This window comes from Leucoraja erinacea, chromosome 7 (assembly GCF_028641065.1).
Source record: "Leucoraja erinacea ecotype New England chromosome 7, Leri_hhj_1, whole genome shotgun sequence".
NCBI lineage: Eukaryota > Metazoa > Chordata > Chondrichthyes > Rajiformes > Rajidae > Leucoraja > Leucoraja erinaceus.
The window spans coordinates 40329401-40345596 of NC_073383.1; the positions used below are offsets into that span (position 1 = coordinate 40329401).

Sequence of the window (16196 nt, forward strand, 5' to 3'; positions counted from 1 at the left end):
AATAACAACAAGTAAATAGAAATAAAAATACATATATCATGAACAAATTAAATTAAACACTCTACTCTCTACTAAACATCTACAGGCGTTCCGATCGACAGCTGCTGCAGTGTGTCCAGGTTGGTTGTTGGTGCGCGATACTTTGGCAGGGGGCTAAGTCCGTTTATCAGTCTTATAGCCTGCGGGAAGAAGCTGAGGAGCATCCTGCTGGTTTTGCAGCTAATGCTCCTGTACTTGGTCTTGGTCTCACCGATGTAGAGCAGTTGACACCTAGAGCAGCGGATGGAATAGATGAGGTTGGAGGAGGTGCAGGGGAACCTCTGCCTCACCTGGAAAGACTGCTTGGGTCCTTGGATGGAGTCGAGGGGGGAGGTAAAGTGACAAGTGTAGCGTTTCCTACGGTTGCAGGAGAAAGTGCCAAGGGAGGGGGTGGTTTGGGTGGGAAGGGACGAATTGACCAGGGAGTTGCGGAAAGAACGGTCTCTGCGGAAAGCCGAAAGGGGAGGAGATGGGAAGATGTGGCCAGTGGTGGGATCCCGTTGGGGGTGATGAAAATGTCGGAGGATTATCTGTTGTAATAGGGAAGGATTCTAGTCACAATTAAATTAAATTCTATTACAAGAGAAGTAGGGAGAATCACAGATCTCTATAGGAAGGTGATAGCCTAAATAGCCAGGCTCACTATACCTCTCATTGTTATTTAAAAAAATTAAGCTACTCAATTAAACTACTTAAAAGAAAACCGAAATAATTTGCATCAACAAAACATTGTCTTTGATGCCCATTAAGAACTCTGTTCATTCTGTTCCCTCGTCTGCAATTTCACCCGTATCTCATTAAGTATCTGAAATTGAATCAGACTATATGCCATCACAAAGTCACATATGATCCTGAAATGAGATGCAGATCTCTGTAGTAACCTATTTTTACCTCTATAATTTTGCCCAACTCCACCTTTACTGAAACCTCCATCTACTGCCGAAACTCTAATCAGTGCCCTTGTTATCATTAAATTTGATTATTCCAACACTCTTCTAGCCAATCTCCCTCATTTAGCTTTGTACAAATTTGCATCCATCCACATATCTGTAGCCACGTCTCAAAAGGCTTCTGGTCAACCATTAACCCTGTGGTGCTGATCTCTATTGGCTTGTAGCTAAACAATACCTCAGTTTTAAACCTGTAGTCTTGCCCCTCACTAACCTGAAAATTAGTTCTGGCCCAAAAACATTGAGATGCATGTTTCGTTGGTCCTGACTTTTAATTTAGTTGTTCCTCCATTATAAACTTAACCTATGAATAAGAATTGCAATTTCATCCCACTTTTCACTTCTCTCTTATTTTCCTCCTTTATCAAACTCATCAAAATCTATCCCCTTGAACAAAATCATCCATCCAAATATGTCTTCATACAGTTGTGTTGGATTCTGTTTGACAAAGCTTGGGTTACCTTGCTAGTGCACAATGATCAATCACTTATTCTGAGACAATGCTCCCTTGTTGTAGAGGAAACATACTCGTAGCAGCTTTCTCCAAATCTTGTATAATACGGAGAAGTTTAATGTGAGGAAATGTGAGGTCATGCAATTCAGTAATAGGAATCAAAAGGTGGATTATTGTATAAATGGAGAGAGACTGCAGATGTTAAGATGAGAGAGATCTATCACAAAAAGTTAACAATCAAGGCCAACCGATAGCTAAGAAGAGGAATAGCATGTTAGCCTTATTGCAAAGATTAGGAAGGTTTTGTTACAATTGTACGGGGAATGGATGAGGCCACGCTTGGAATACCAGGCAAGGTTTGGGTCCCCTAAAAAAAAGATATCATAGCATTGGAGGCAGTCCAAAGGAGATTCACCAGGCTAATTCCTGGGATGAAAACGTTTTCCGATCATGAGGCTAGACAGTTTAGGTCTGGATTGCTTGGAATTTAGAAGAATGAAGGGTGAACATTTACAACCATGTAAGATTTTAAGAGGGTTTAACAGGGTAGAAAATCTCATGAAGATATTCTCGAGTGGGAGAGTCACAAACAAGGAGGATTTGTTATAAAATAAGGGGCCAGTCAGTTAAAACTGAGATGCGTAGAAATTTCTTCTCATGGGGTGGTGATTCTCATGAATTCGACATCCTGGGGGTGGTAGAGGGCAGATCATTAAATATATTAAAGGTGGAAAATATTCAATATTTGCAAAATTGAGAGTTATGGTGAAATGGCACAGAAGGGCTTGAGGTCAGCGTAGATCATCCGTGATCATGTTGAATGGCAAGGCTGCCTGGAGGAGCCCGGTGGCCTACTTCTGTTCCTGTTTTCGTGTGTACTCTTGTGTCTCAATGAAATCACATCTTGTTCATATCAACTTCAGTGGGTTTAGGACATTCTTTACCACTGGATTCCAGAGTGAGGTGGGTCTGAACTTTCACTGCACTAACTCCAAAGCAAGTATATTTTCCTTTAATTACAGAGATCAAAACTGCACACAGTACTCAAAATCAAGTCTCCTCCAAGATCAGCAGATCTCAATAAGACTTTCTTCTGGATTCTAGTTCCCCAAAATAACGGCTGCATCTATTTGCATACACAACTGTTTGCAGCACCTGCTAATTATTTTTCTGCATCTCATGAACAAGCATGTCAGCATGCATCGTCTCTAAGTTTCTCAACATTTAAGAAATCCTTCGTTATCTTATTCTTCCTATCAACGTGCATAACCTGACAATTTCCAATCTTCTACTTTCATTCACCTTCTTATCCACTGGTGTAACTTTTTTTTTTTCCTCGTGCAAATTCCTTACATTCTCCTCTCAAATCGCCTTGCTCTAGCTTCTTCTGATATAGTCTATCCTGGTTATTATGGACCTCCTAATAACAAATTTTGGCTATAGTGGACTGAGACATCCGTCCGTGATGGCAGTTGGCGGGCGATGCACAGCGCAGCATTAGGTAGAGGGAAGGCAGCGGTGGGGAGACAGCAAGCAGAAAAACAGCCTTGAAGCACGATGCATTGGGCATGGGTTTGCAGTGGCTGAAACAAAGCGAGGTCCCGGGGTGCAGTGCATGCCACTGCACCTATGTCGCCCTGGCAACACATGCCTCGGTAGCCTGGTAATAGTGCGAGGCTCCCGTTGCGCTGCCCACCACTTCCGCCAGGTTACTCAATGAGCTGATGCCACATGGTGCGCTTCTGATTGTGGGAGCAGAGAGAGAGAGCAGCATGAAAGCAACCTGAGTACTGGGCAGGTGCTGGTGCACTGCGTGTGGCTCCACTGTTCCCCGGCCTACAAATTCCCCCTGATTTAAATTCCCCCTCCCCCCAGCATTGTGCTTCTTCACACAGAGAGTTGTGCGTCTGTGGAATTCTTTGCCTCAGAGGGCGGTGGAGGCCGGTTCTCTGGATACTTTTAAGAGAGAGCTGGATAGGGCTCTTAAAGACAGCGGAGCCAGGGGATATGGGGAGAAGGCAGGAACGGGGTACTGATTGGGGATGATTACCCATGATCACATTGGATGGCGGTGCTGGCTCGAAGAGCTGAATGACCTACTCCTGCACCTATTGTCTATTCCCTCCCAGCCTTCGGTTAAACTGGTTAATAGTTACCCCCCTTACTCGGTTATCCCCCTTTCTGGACAATCGTCAATAACAGACAGCATTCCCGGAACAGGTCATTGTTAGCTGTTTGTTGGGTGAGAATGGGAACCTGGTGCGACTTGGGTGGGGGAGGGATGGAGAGAGAGGGAGTACAGGGGTTACTTGAAGTTAGAGAAATCAATATTCACACCTCCAGGTTGTAAGCTGCCCAAGCAAAATATGGGATACTGGTATGTCTGAAGAAAGGGCCTGACCCCAGACATCACATATCCATTCTATCCAGTGATGCTGCCTGAATCTAACTGAGTTACTCCAGCATTTTGTGTCTACCAGTATATACGGTTCTTTTTTATTACATCATATCCAGGCACTTTCACGCCTTTTTTGGGCAGTAAATGTAACATTATGAAGGCTCAATTAGAGCTTCCATCATGCCCTGGATTAAATTGCATGTCACTCTTTTCTAAAAGACTGAATTTAACTCTGTTAAAAATGGAGCAGTTTACTTCCAGTGCTGCCACATTGATGACAGTCATAAACACAGTCAATCTACCCTGGATGATACAAGATAATGACAAGTTTATTGAGGTGACAAATTTAATCCACATTTTGACCTTTTCGTCAATCCTTTTCTTGCAATGAAGGATGCCCAGGAAAGCAAGGTCAGCATGGGGATGCGATGGGGAGCTAAAATGGTCAGCAACCGGGAGAGCCTTTCTGTCCTGGGCCTCCTCCATTGCCAGAGTGCGGCCACATGCAAACTGAGGGAACAGCACCTCGTATTTCATTTGGGTAGCTTACAACCCAATGGTATAACTATTGAATTCTCCAATTTGAGATAACCTCTAATGTTAATATTGGTTAAATTAAAGACATTACAAAATGGAGGATCCCTGCATTTGTCAGAAGTGCTTAACCCTTGTCAGCTGAACTTTACAGGCTTCGATTGGCATCAGCTAGTCTAGGCTCAGACTGATATGCAGAATGGTAAATGGTTCTCCATATTTCCCTTAAATTGATAACTTATAATAATGATTTTGCAAACTGACCTTAAATGCATCATTTCTATTGGGCCGCTGCAAAAGCATTGTAAAACAATATATATAATGACAAGGTACACAAAAAAGCTGGAGAAACTCAGCGGGTGCAGCAGCATCTATGGAGCGAAGGAAATAGGCAACGTTTCGAGCCGAAACCCTTCCTCAGACTTATATAATGTTGCAAGATGGTCATCCTGTTAATTGATGATTGGTCTAACTGTTGAGCCTTGGAGAAGTTCTTGATTTCCAGGGCATATGTTTCAATGTTTGTTCTCGTTAGCTTCCTTTGAGAGCTTTCTGTTTAATACAATGTATTGACCTGTTGTATAATTGGGTTAGGGAAATGTTTGTTATGTATGGGGTTAATCGATATTTGTAATTGGGTAATTGAAAGACAACCCCCGTGTGGTTCGGCCCGCAGGTTTGCGGGGCATATAAAGGGCCGTGATCACGAGGTTCTAGGTCGATCTTCTGGAGGAACTTCTGGAGTGTCTCTGTCTGCGCGAGGCCTAGAGGGCTTGAACAGATAGACACTGGGATCGAACCCGCTTTGGGGATAGGTACAGTGTTTGATCTGTGATGCACTTTTGGTAAAATCAAATTTGGTTGATTCAAGTGTTTTTACTGAAACTAGACTGGGGGGGAGCTTAGAAACGAGCAGGTAGACAAAAGTGCTGGAGAAACTCAGCGGGTGCAGCAGCATCTATGGAGCGAAGGAAATAGGCAACATTTTGGGCCAAAACCCTTCTTCAGACTGATAGAGGGTGGGGGGGGGTGGGGGGCGGCGAGAAGAAAGGAAAAAGGAAGAGGAGGAGCCCGAGGGTTGAGGGGGAACTGAGAAGGAGAGGAGACAGCAAGGGCTACCGGAAATTGGAGAATTCAATGTTTATGCCTCTAGGGTGCAGACTGTCCAAGCGGAATATGAGTTGCTGTTCCTCCAATTTACGGTGGTGCTCACTCTGGCCATGGAGGAGGCCCAGGACAGAGAGGTCGGATTCGGAATGGGAGGGGGAGTTGAAGTGCTGAGCCACCGGGAGGTCAGGTTGGTTAATGTGGACCGAGCGGAGGTATTCGGCGAAACGATCGCCAAGCCTACGCTTGGTCTCACCAATGTAGAGCAGCTGACATCTAGAGCAGCGGATGCAATAGATGAGGTTGGAGGAGATGCAGCTGAACCCCTGTCGCACCTGGAACGACTGCTTGGGTCCTTGAAAGGAGTCGAGGGGGGAGGTAAAGCGACAAGTGTAGCATCTCTTGCGGTTGCAAGGGAAAGTGCCCGGGGAAGGGGTGGTGCAGGAGGGAAGGGAAGAATTGACAAAGGAGTTACGGAGATAGCGGTCTTTGCGGAAAGCAGACAGGGGGGGAGATGGGAAGATGTGGTGAGTGGTGGGGTCACGTTGGAGGTGGCGAAAATGGGACTATTTGTTGTATGTGACGGCTAGTGGGATGAAAGGTGAGGACTAGGGGGACTCTGCCCTTGTTACGAGTGGGGGGACGGGGAGAGAGAGCAGTGTTACGGGGTACGGAAGAGACCCTGGTGCGAGCCTCATCTATAGTAGGGGAGGGGAACCCCCGTTCCCTGAAGAATGAGGACATTTCCGAAACGAGCAATTATCACTAACAACCCTCCCCCCCCCCCCCCCCCCCCCCTCCACAATACCCCCCCCCCCCTCCGCCCCGCCTAGACTGGCACCTTTTTCTCCCCCCCCCCCCCCCCCCCCCCCCGCCCCCCTCTCCCGACATTCCTTCGTCTGACTTCACAATTCGCAACTTTTCACTACTTTGGTCTCACACCTTTTTGTTTCATATCTGGCCTTTATCCAACCATCCGCATATCAACTCTCCCCCCTCGCCTGTGTTCATCTACTAATACCTGCCACACTTGCCACACTTTGCTCTGCCCCTCCTCTCTTCTAATTTTATCTGCTCTCAACATCTGAAGAATGGTCCAAACTCAAAACATCACCTATCCACGTTCTTGGTTCTTGGTTTCTTGGTCCTCCAAAATATTCCAAATGGAATTTAAACTGGAGGTGGTACCCCATCTTCCCCCTCCCCCCCACACACCCCCTCCCTCCCCCTCCCCGCTCTCCTCCCTCACCACCTCTCTCTCTCCTCCCCTCTCTCCATCTCCTCACCCCTCTCCCCTCTCCTCCCCCTTCTCCTCCCACCCCCATCCCCTCTCCCCCCCACCCCCTTCCCCCCTCTCTACCCCACCCCCTTCCCCTCCCTCCGTCCCCTTCCCCCTACCCCTCTGTCCCTCTTCTCCCACGCCCCCTACCCCTCCATCCCCACTCTTCCACTTCTCTCCCACTTACCCCGCCCATCTCCCTCTCCCCACCACTCTCCCCCCCCCACCCCTCTCCCCCTCCCTCCACACCCTTCCCCCTCCCTCCCCTACACCCATCTCCCTCCCCTTCTCCCCCCTCCCCCACACCTCTCTCCCCATCCCTCTCTCCCGTACCCACCTCTCTCTCTTCCCCCTCTCCCTCTACCCTCTCCCTGCCTGCAGTCATACACAATAATAATAAATAACAAAACATACAATAAACACAAATTAACATCCACCACAGTGAGTTCACCAAGCACCTCCTTGGTGATGGAGGCAAAAGTCTTAGTCTCTGTCTCTTCCCTCCTTGTTCTCCCTCTGCGCTGAGGTGATCCAGGCCGAAGATGCCGTCCTCCAGTCCAGCGGACCTCCAAAGTGATGTCGCCGCCGCCTCAGCTCCGATTCGGGCCGCTGCCGAAAGCTGGAACACTGCCTCAGCGAGTGGGGCCGCCGCTGCCTCAGCTCCGAGTTCCGCTGCCTGAGCTCCGGGTTCCTCAGCTTCAGCTCCGAGTCGGGCCGCCGCCGGAACGCAACCTCAGCTCCGAGTCCCGCCGCCTCAGCTCCGAGTCCCGTCGCCTCATGTCCGAGTCCCGCAGCCTCAGCTCCGAGTCGGGCCACCGCCGCCTCAGCCCCGCATTGTAAGTCCTGACTGGCTCTGCCTCCGGAGCCTCGAGGTCGGTCGCAGTTGGAGACCGCTAGTTCCGCCATTAGGCCTCAGCGCAGACGGAGGCAGGGAAGGGGGATACGACAAGAAAAAGTCGCATTCCCCTGAAGGAAGAGACAAAAAACATGTGTCACCCCCCCCCCCCCCCCCCCCCCCCCACACACATAACACAGCCTAATAAACTAAAACTAAAAATTTAACTAAAACAATACAAAAAAAACAACAACAAAAGTAAAAACAGACGGACTGCAGGCGAGCCGCAGCTGTTCAACAGCGCCGCCACCTCCTACACGTTCTCCAATGATACTGCCTGACCCACTGAGTTACTCCAATACTTTATGTCTTTTTTTGTAAACTAGCATCTGCAGTGCCTTGCATCTAATCCTTACATGAAGTAGTGCTTTCTGACATTAGTACTGAGCTGTTTTTTTGCATTCATTAGGCTTGTTGGCTCATCTCCTGCAGTGCTCATTATTACTTTCCATTCCAGCTACACTACAAATAGGTACTTATTTCTCTCCTGCATAAACCCATCAACCCAAACCAAAACCCTAGCGCAATTTTTCTGCCAATCTTTCAATGTCCAAATAGCAGCCATTCTATAGCACAGTAGTCAATATTTAACAATAAAAAAAATCATGATTTTAGCTTCTCAGAGGAAATATTTTGATAGGTCTCTCATCATAATATTCTATGACTTTCATTATTTTTTGTTTGCAACGCAGTGTATAAGATTGCGATTGTTTAACAAACGCATTTGAGTTCAGATAGGAACGAAAATGGCAAGGTGTTGCAGACAATTTAGATACTTTATCCGCAGACCGCAAAAAGGGAGGAACTGGAGTTATCATGTGCAATGCAGGAAGATACAAGGTGTTGTTAGCCCTCAGATAGGCATTTGAAATTAGGATAGATTTTGCCAAGCAAGACAAAAACAGAACAATAGAAATTAGAGACGTACAAATGCTTAAATAAACTATTTGCTATTTACTTTTGCTCCACAAAATGTGAGCAATACCAGAGATGCTGGTGGCTTTCCACCCTTCTGGGAATTTGGTAATAGTGCTTCTGAGTGATCACATAAACAAGCAATTATCTTTTATCAACAGCTGAACTGACATCAGCTTGATTTCCCTACTCAGTAACGTTGTCCTAAACTCTGTCGTTGCAATTATGCATGCCACGAATATCAAAGCCAAACATATCAAATGCACATCATCAGGTAAAGTGAACCTAATCACTTAAAAACAATACTTTTCCACTGCCTCCTCCGGACTCGGACTTGGATAGGCACCAATTTCACAAGCAGCAGGAACGGCAATCAAATATTTCCAAAACTTTAGTCAATATTCTCATACCAAACTGAAGGCCATTCGTAGACTTTCCAGCTCACTAGCATCATCATGTTTAAGACATTGGAGCAGAATAAGGACATTCAGCCCCTTGAGTCTACTCCGCCGTTCAATCATGGCTGATCTATATTTCCCTCTCAACCCCATTCTCCTGCCTTCTTTGCAATAGTAACATAGTGGATTCAACCGACAAACCAAAAACTTGAGCAAATTTGATGTGCTCGTGTAATGCAAAGTGAGTGCTGCATTGTTCAAGGTGTTGTTTTTTAGATGGGTCATCGTTTTTTGGACATAAATATATGCAAATTTACTAATTTTTCTACATTCAACAATGACTACTTTGAAAAATATTTCATAGCCGACAAGTTAATTGAACCATGTTGAGTTTTTAAAAAGGTACCATATATGCAATTCCATCATTACACATCTACACTTCCAGTAAATGATTCTGAGACAGCAATTGGGAATTAGGGTTATATTCATGGTTATACAGAAAAGCTGGAGAAACTCAGCGGGTGCAGCAGCATCTATGGAGCGAAGGAAATAGGCAACGTTTCGGGCCGAAACCCTTCTTCAGACTGATCGGGGGTGGGGGTGGGTCGGGACAAGAAAGGGAAAAGGAGGAGTAGCCAGAAGGCTGGAGGGTGGGAGGAGATAGTAGGGGAGCTGAGGAAGGGGAGGAGACAGCAAGGACTAACAGAATTGGGAGAATTCGATGTTCATGCCCCGGGGGTGTAGACTCCCCAAACGGAATATGAGGTGCTGTTCCTCCAATTTCCGGTGCTGCTCGCTGTGGCCATGGAGGAGACCCAGGACAGAGAGGTCGGAGGCGGAGTGGGAGGGGGAGTTGAAGTGCTGAGCCACCGGGAGGTCAGCTTGGTTATTGCGGACCGAGCGGAGGTGTTCGGCGAAACGATCGCCCAACCTCCGCTTGGGTCTCACCGATATAGATCTGCTGGCATCTAGAGCAGCGGACGCAATAGATGAGGTTGGAAGAGATGCAGGTAAACCTCTGTCGCACCTGGAACGACTGCTTGGGTCCTTGAACGGAGTCGAGGGGGGAGGCAAAGGGACAAGTGTTGCATCTCCTGCGGCCGCAAGGGAAAGTGCCCGGGGAGGGGGTGGACCGAGAGGGAAGGGAAGCATGTTCCATATCCTATGCAAGTGCAATATCAAAGATCATTGCTTGCGTTACGACAGTTAATTCAGCGCAGACCAGCGATTTAGCTTAGGCTTTCCAGATTATCATTACACCAATTAATAATGAAGATTCCTTTAAGAGGGATGTTTCCTCTGGAATCATTCTAGAATATTTCTTTATTAACGTAATTCTGCAGTGAGAATTCCAGTCTATTTTTAGTGGAATCTCTAAACTCTTCAAAGTGAATTGGAAATTTTTCTGAAGAAGCAGTCTAAACATATCGTATAACCTATGTGAGGTAGATGGAAATTATACACACTTGAAATACAATGTGCCGTTCAACACTAAAAAATAAAATATTTCAATGTTAATTTCTATAAATATATCAGCAAACACATGGGAAAATTCAAATGGAGTAAGATTTAAAATTTATTCCATCCGATTTTCACAAAAATAACGCCAAATATTATGCTGTTCTCTATCCAAGCGGGAACTTATGCAATCATAATTTTCAGGAAATGTAGTCATATGTCAGAATGTATATTCAGAGTATAATGACCGGAAATCAGCATTGCAATTGGGAAAAGAGGGAAAATCTGAGTAGGTGCCATTTTCCTTCCTTTCCCTTCTTTATTGATTCAGAAAGTTAAGAATTTGAAACCTTCAAACCATCATTTAAATATGTTATGATTACTTTATATGCTTAAGAAAATTCAACTGTCAAATCTTTTCACTTTCTAGTGTAATAGATTCCAAGGACATGACGGCCTTCAAAACTATTTAAAAATCTCAAAATAGAAAGAAATAACAACCAGAAATCATAACTTTGGTGTCAAGTTACAGAATCTGAGGCAGCTGAAGTGCAGGAAACTCACCTTCTTTGGTTATTTGTACTGTTTAGTGATATGTTCATGAACTAACTGTGCTTTTGGTAAAAAAATTGAAAAAAATCCTTTTTCGGCAATGTTTCAGTATAAAACTATGATGCGTTGATTTCCTCAGGACATGACAGTCCACGTTTGCATTGTATTCCAACATTTCAATATGTTCTGAGCCAAGGCAACATAGTGTGAAGCTTGGCTGGATTAGATAGATAGATAGATAGCCTTTTATTGTCATTCAGACTTAGTCTGAACGAAATTGCAGCAGTCATACATATAATACAATACAATAAAACAACAATAAACACACATTAACATCCACCACAGTGAGTCCACCCAGCATCTCCTCACTGCGATGGAGGCAAAAGTCTTAGGTCGCAGTCTCTTCCCTCCTCTTCTCCCTCTGCGCTGGGGCGATACCCCCCCCCCCCCGGCTATGTTAAGAACAGTCCCGCGGCTCAAACACCGCGGCCCGGGGTGGTTGAAGCTGCCGCCCATCAGTCCTGCAGAAACAGCTGCTGGCCCGCGGCCGAACCCCGGACTCAGGCCACCGCCGCCAGAACACCGTCCCAGCCACCCTCACGTGAGTACTGCGCCGTCTTCAGCCTCGGGCTGGGCCGCCCCGACTTGGGCGCCGAACCTCCCCCGGACCGGGGCCGCCCCGACTTGGGCCTCCCCCGGACCGGGCCGCCCCGACTTGGGCGTCGCTTCTCCCCCGGACCGGGCCGCCCCGACTTGGGCGTCGCTTCTCCCCCCGGACCGGGCCGCCCCGACTTGGGCGCCGAACCTCCCTCGGGCTGCCAGCGCCGCACCTTCCCGAGCTCGGCCGCTCCGACGGGAGCCTCGTTCCACCCTCGGGCTGGCCGTCCTCACGGGAGCGTCCCAGCCTCTTCCAGCCCTGAGCCGGACCACCCTCACGGGAGCGAGCTCAGTGCGAGTCCTGACGGTGCTCTGCCTCCGGAGCCTCGAGGTCGTCAGCTCCATTTAGGCCTCAGCGCAGACGGAGGCAGAGAAGGGGAATACGACAAAAAGGTCGTATTCCCCCGCAGGGAGAGACTGCAAACCCCGTTTCAACCCCCCCCCCCCCCCAAAACACAAGCTAAAACCAAAAAACTAAACTAACCAAACAAATAAACAACATAAAAAACACAAAGACAACGGGACCGCCGGTAAGCTGCTGCAGCCAGAGCCGCGCCGCCACTCCGAACTATGTTTATTATGTTTTCCATTATCCATTATGTTTATATATGGTGTAGAAAGTGGCCTGCCGTGCTGAGATTTTTTATCATTTGAGACACTGCACTGACTGGAATTATGTTGCGTACATTCTTAAAAACTAGTTGAGCTCACTTTCAATAAATCCTCAAGAACACGTCCAGAATACTATCCTGAAGGATTTGGGTTATTAGTAACAAAATGGCAAGTTGAGGGGTGTGAAGGTAAGATAGTGGAAGGAGAAAAGAAAGAAGTATCATTGTGCACAGAGAGGGGAAAATTGTGGTAAATTGATGGGAATGAGTAAAGTGAATCTTAATTTGAAACAAGATACAAATCATATTCCTTTCAGTATATGTCCTATTCTGTATATTATTGGCCTGATTAAATACTGGCTGTGTCACCACATGAGACAAGGATTTTAGGCACAAAGCAAATGGAAAACAATAATTGCCTCACCTTTGCACTGACAAAGAAGAGGTTGTATTTTACCTGTGCCTTGTGAGGTTTACTTTAACTCTATTTAGCACCATTCATGCTTGACCATTGAAGTATGCCTGCAAGGGTTGCCTCTAGCACTATATGACACACCCTCGGGGACTTATTACCTCAAGTCTTCCAGACGAATGACTGGCATAATGAGCAGTACTTATTCCTTAAATCCCAAGCCATGTGCGTAGTTTCGCATGGTTCACTTTTGTCAAGAGGAATATCTTGTACAAATAAAACTGCATTCTACAGTCCTTCTCTTGATCACTATCTCCCATTAGGCACATTGGCCTTCTGAAGCAGGTAGAATAGAATAATGTCCTTCTCTGAGCGACAACTCCAGACTAGTTTGCTCGAGAGGCAACGTGCACTGCATGTTTAAGGCAGAAAAATAGGCCCCATGGTTCCGCACAGTAACGGTCAGGCAGAAAGTAAAAGTCAAAACAGTAAATATTAGGTGACTAAGCAGTTGATCAAACAGGAGTCACACGGAGTCACTCCGTGCATTCAACCCACAATTCAGTGTTTCCGCTAGCCCCGTGACATAAAGAATAACGTGCCATTCAAGAAAAAATGGAGCCTGCTTATCACTCAAGTACCTGGTAGCAAAATTAATTAATTTTTTTAAACGTAATTCCTTATAAGCAGTTTAACGGTTTCAGAGAAGCTGGTGAGATAGAAAGGAGGGAAGAAATGGGTGCAACCACGGTATTGGGAAACCAAAACAACTAGATTGTTATAATTACACACTGAACCGTGAAAGGTTAATAGCTATATCTGTTAAAGCTGTTAATTCAGCTACCTTTAACTTGTTCATAATGAGGATTTTGAAGCATTTTAGCTGACAGGGAATATGGATTACAAAGAGGATAAAGGTGGAGACATTGGTTGGCAGGTTGGAGGAAGAGGCAATTGTATTATTTCAATGGTAGGGGGACTGTCGGTTTGGGAGGTTACTCCAAGAGACAAAAATGAGTTGATGCAGACAACCAGCATTGTCTGAAAATGTGTGAAGCTCTTCTTTGCCATTGGTGAAACCCTTACAAATAAACATTGAATCCCTGTTTGTCAGTCTCCATAAACTCCATCTTCAGCGTGATCCCATCATCTGTCACATATTCCCATTCCTTCCTCTTTCCATTTTCCACAACAACCAATCCCTCTGCAACTCCTTGTTCCCACATCCCAACCTACCCAAACCAACCCTTGCCCAAGTACTTTCGCCTGCAAGCACAGGAGATATATAACCTCGCCTTATACCTCCTCCCTCACCACCATCCAGGGACCCCAGCAACCCTTCTCAATGAGACAGAGGTACACATGCACTCCTTCAAACATTTGATGCTCTCGATGTGGCCTCCTTTACATCAGTGAGACCAAGCATAAGCTAGGTAACTGTTTTGCTGAAACCTTGCACTTTATCCAAAGCCGCTGAATCTCCCAGTTACAAACTATTTTTATTCCCCTTCTCATTACCAGAGTGAGGCCAGATGCAATCTGGAGGAACAGCACGTCATGTTCCGCTTGGGTAGCTTGCAACTTAGCACTATGAACATTGAATTCTAAAAAGGGCAGCACAGTGGCGCAACAGTATAGTTGCTGCCTTACAGTGCCAAAGATCTGAATTCGATTCTGCCTACGGGTGCTGTCTGTACAGAGTTTGGATGTTCTGCCTGTGACCGCGTGGGTTTTCTCCAGGTGCTCTGCTTTTCTCCCACATTTGAAAGACATGGTTGTAGGTTAATGAGCTTTTGTAAATTGTTCCTAATGTGTAGGACAGAAATAGTGTATGGGTGATCATTGGGTTGCACGGACTCGATGGGCCGTAGTGCCCGATTCCACGGTGCATCTCTAAACTAAACTAAAATTTCACGTAAACCCTGTTATCCCCCCCCCCCCCCCCCCCCCCCCCCCACTCTCCCACTACCATCCATATCCTTCCCTTTGGCAACATTTCACTCCTCTTCTCTCCTCATCTGACACACTTTTGTCTCCTTTTCACATTTAGCATTTGTCACTTACTCCACCCATCTGCCAATGAAACCCCCCTCAGCTGTTTCACCTAAAACGTCATCTGTCCATGTTGCCGAACCTCCAGCACTTTGGGTTTTGTTCCACAAACACCTACATTTGCATGTAACATGCAAACATAGCCACCTGCACCATACAAAATATTGCATATCCACAATCCATTTTCACAGGTTCCAAGTCATCCTAGACACTTGACTTGAAACTATCCGTTGGGTGCTGGAACTAATCAATTTAAAATACTCAGAGTAAGCTTCAGATTCTTCCCAATCTAACTCTGTCTCCTCGCAGAACTATGTGTACTCTACTAAATTCTTGTTGCTGTCCTGGATTTGAGCATCCATTTTGATTGCAAGGCCATTCACCACCTCAGTGCTGCTTGTTTCAAAACCATCTTCCAAACACTTCAAAGGGGCTAGTCATTACTTCCTCTGTGGAAGTTTCTTCTTGCACAGAGTGTTGAACTCTGGAATGCTGTTCCTCAGAGAGTTATGAAGGCTAGCTCATAAGTATTTGAAGTGGAGATGTGGAGATATGGCATAGGAGGAGTTGAGGCAAGGATCATATTGAATGGTGAGGGAGGCTTGAAGAGACCAGATTACCTTCTCCTGATCCTATTTTCTTGTATGTTTTTATTTGCTTTAAAAACCTGTCACAGCCCATCATTCCGTGAAAACTTCCAGGCACCTCCCCTACCTCTGCTTCCTAATTTCATCCCAGCATCTCATATTCTCCCTTGTGAATTGTACTGTAGCTTTATTTCACATTAAAAGCACATATAAAATACATCTAGGAGGTAAAAATAGATTGGCATTGATTTATTTATGTGAATTTCTTTATATCAATTTATTTCATTTCTGATTCAAAAGCAATTTCTTAAGTTCCTGTTTAAATGTTCAAATTCTTGTTTCCCAGAGACTTGAAATAATTCATCTAAATATCGAGGATACAGCTGTCATTCAAGGGACCAGCTTCCTAAGGATGTTACAGTCATGATTAATCAGGAACTGGCCCTTGCTAACTGTTAGATAAATGAGTCTACTGACTGACTGATAATTGAATCTGCAGGAAAACCTGGGCAATTATTCCCTTACCGATTTTTAAAAAGCTAATTGGATGAAATTATGATCAAGGACCAAATTCTCACATATCTTATGTAGAGAGATGGAGCTAAAAGAACAGTTCTTTAGTCGATACTTTAGAATTGAGAGTTTAGTCAAGCCTTGATTTTCAATTCAAGAATGGCACCAGCTTGTAAATCTAGCAACTTCTTTAGTAACTTGTCGGTTTCTTTGTTGAACTAAATTAAGGCGCATTTTGCAATCAAAATGATAAACACCATTGCATCTTGAATTTTCTGAAAACCACAAAATGTCTTTTCAATGGAATGACATCTAAAGTAATTGCAACATCGAAAATTTCATCTTTCCAAGATGGAAAATCTGAGTAGCATGTTTTAGCATGCAT

The 16196-nt window shown here is 45.6% G+C and overlaps 1 protein-coding gene across 2 annotated transcripts in view; it reads right to left on the reverse strand.

The window, feature by feature from the left end:
* pard3bb (par-3 family cell polarity regulator beta b) overlaps nt 1-16196 on the reverse strand; it is a 1003167-nt gene that overhangs the window by 513458 nt on the left and 473513 nt on the right. The gene's annotated exons all lie outside the window — the stretch shown is intronic.